The sequence below is a fragment of the Arachis ipaensis genome, chromosome B8 (assembly GCF_059453495.1).
Source record: "Arachis ipaensis isolate K30076 ecotype BB chromosome B8, ASM5945349v1, whole genome shotgun sequence".
In the NCBI taxonomy this organism is placed as follows: Eukaryota; Viridiplantae; Streptophyta; class Magnoliopsida; order Fabales; family Fabaceae; genus Arachis; species Arachis ipaensis.
In genome coordinates this window covers 8,954,557-8,957,319 of record NC_142443.1, presented here as the reverse complement: position 1 = coordinate 8,957,319, position 2,763 = coordinate 8,954,557, and the positions used below count along the sequence as shown (strand labels likewise).

Genomic DNA, 2,763 nt, shown 5'->3' with positions numbered 1-2,763 from the left:
CGAAAACTACTAACCTTTTTCAAAAACTATTTTCAAAAATCACTAACCCTTTTTCAAAAAAATTTTCGAAAATTCTTCTCCCTTATCTCCTTCTATTTATTTATTCATCTACTAACATTTCATCTCACCCAAATTCGAACCCCCTCTTCCATCTGTGTTCGAATTTTTTTCTTCTTTTCTTCTTCCACTAACAATAAGGAACCTCTTTACTGTGACATAGAGGATTCCTCTTCTTTTCTCTTTCTCTTCTCTTTCTTATGAGCAGGGACAAAGAAAAAGGCATTCTTGTTGAAGCTGATCCAGAACCTGAAAGGACTCTGAAGAGGAAACTAAGAGAAGCTAAATTACAACAATCCAGAGACAACCTCATTGAAAATTTCGAACAAGTAAAGGAGATGGCAGCCGAACCCAACAACAATAATGCAAGGAGAATGCTTGGTGACTTTACTGCACCTAATTCCAATTTACATGGAAGGAGCATCTCCATCCCTACCATTGGAGCAAACAACTTTGAGCTGAAACCTCAGCTAGTTTCTCTTATGCAGCAAAACTGCAAGTTTCATGGACTTCTATCTGAAAATCCTTTTCAGTTCTTAACTGAATTCTTGTAGATCTGTGATACTGTTAAGACTAATGGAGTAAATCCTGAAGTCTACAGGCTCATGCTTTTCCCTTTTGCTGTAAGAGACAGAGCTAGAATATGGTTGGACTCTCAACCTAAAGATAGCCTGAACTCTTGGGATAAGCTGGTCACGGCTTTCTTAGCCAAGTTCTTTCCTCCTCAAAAGCTGAGCAAGCTTAGAGTTGATGTTCAAACCTTCAAACAAAAAGATGGTGAATCCCTCTATGAAGCTTGGGAAAGATACAAACAGTTGACCAAAAAGTGTCCTTCTGACATGCTTTCAGAATGGACCATCCTGGATATATTCTATGATGGTTTATCTGAGCTATCAAAGATGTCATTGGACACTTCTGCTGGTGGATCCATTCACCTAAAGAAAACTCCTGCAGAAGCTCAAGAACTCATTGACATGGTTGCTAATAACCAGTTTATGTACACTTCTGAGAGGAATCCTGTAAGTAATGGGACGCCTATGAAGAAAGGAGTTCTTGAAATTGATACTCTGAATGCCATACTGGCTCAGAACAAAATATTGACTCAGCAAGTCAATATGATTTCTCAGAGTCTGAATGGAATGCAAGCTGCATCCAACAGTACTCAAGAGGCGCCTTCTGAAGAAGAAGCCTATGATCCTGAGAACCCTGCAATAGCAGAGGTAAATTACTTAGGTGAACCTTATGGAAACACCTATAACTCATCATAGAGAAATCATCCAAATTTCTCATGGAAGGATCAGCAAAAGCCTCAACAAGGCTTTAATAATGGTGGAAGAAACAGGTTTAACAATAATAAACATTTTCCATCATCCACTCAGCAACAGACAGAGAACTCTGAACAAAATACCTCTAATTTAGCAAACTTAGTCTCTGATCTATCCAAGGCCACTGTAAGTTTCATGAATGAAACAAGGTCCTCCATTAAAAATTTGGAAGCACAAGTGGGCCAGCTGAGTAAAAGGATCACTGAAATCCCTCCTAGTACTCTCCCAAGCAATACAGAAGAGAATCCAAAAGGAGAGTGCAAGGCCATTGAATTAATTACCATGGCCGAACCCACAAGAGAGGAGAAGGACGTGAATCCCAAGGAGGAAGACCTCCTGGGACGTCTAGTGATCAATAAGGAGCTTCCCTTTGAGGAACCTAAGGAATCTGAGACTCATCTAGAGACCATAGAGATTCCATTGAACCTCCTTATGCCATTCATGAGCTCTGATGAGTATTCCTCTTCTGAAGAGAATGAGGATGTTACTGAAGAGCAAGCTGCCAAGTTCCTTGATGCAATCATGAAGCTAAATGCCAAATTATTTGGTATTGAAACTTGGGAAGATGAACCTCCCTTATTCACCAATGAACTAAGTGATCCGGATCAACTAACATTGCCTCAGAAGAGACAGGATCCTGAAAAGTTCATAATACCTTGTACCATAGGCACCATGATCTTTAAGGCTCTGTGTGACCTTGGTTCAGGAATAAACCTCATGCCCCTCTCTGTAATAGAGAAACTGGGAATCTATGGGGTGCAAGCTGCTAAAATCTCATTAGAGATGGCAGACAATTCTAGAAAACAGGCTTATGGACAAGTAGAGGACGTGTTAGTAAAGGTTGAAGGCCTTTACATCCCTGCTGATTTCATAGTCCTGGATACTGGAAAGGAAGAGGATGAATCCATCATCCTAGGAAGACCTTTCCTAGCCACAACAAGAGATGTGATTGATGTGGACAGAGGAGAATTGATCCTTCAAATAAATGAGGACAACCTTGTATTTACAACTCAAGGATCTCTCTCTGCATCCATGGAGAGCAAGCAGAAAAAGCTTCTCTCAAAGCAGAGTCAACCAAAGCCCCCACAGTCAAACTCTAAGTTTGGTGTTGGGAAGCCACAACCAAACTCTAAGTTTGGTGTCAAACCCCCATATCCAAACTCTAAGTTTGGTGTTGGGAGGTCTCAACAAAGCTCTGCACATCTGTGAGGCTCTATGAGAGCCCACTGTCAAGCTATTGACATTAAAGAAGCGCTTGTTGGGAGGCAACCCAATTTTTATCTAACTATATTTTTCTTAGTTATATGTCTTTATAGGTTCATGATCATGTGGAGTCACAAAATAAATATAAAAATTGAAAACAAAATCAAAAATAGCAGAA

At 40.1% G+C, this 2,763-nt stretch overlaps 1 non-coding gene across 1 annotated transcript; it reads right to left on the bottom strand.

The window, feature by feature from the left end:
• Positions 1–794: 794 nt before the first annotated feature.
• Positions 795–902, bottom strand: LOC148547132 (small nucleolar RNA R71). The gene has a single exon (XR_015898951.1). It is a non-coding gene; the product is annotated as a small nucleolar RNA R71 (small nucleolar RNA).
• Positions 903–2,763: the final 1,861 nt, after the last annotated feature.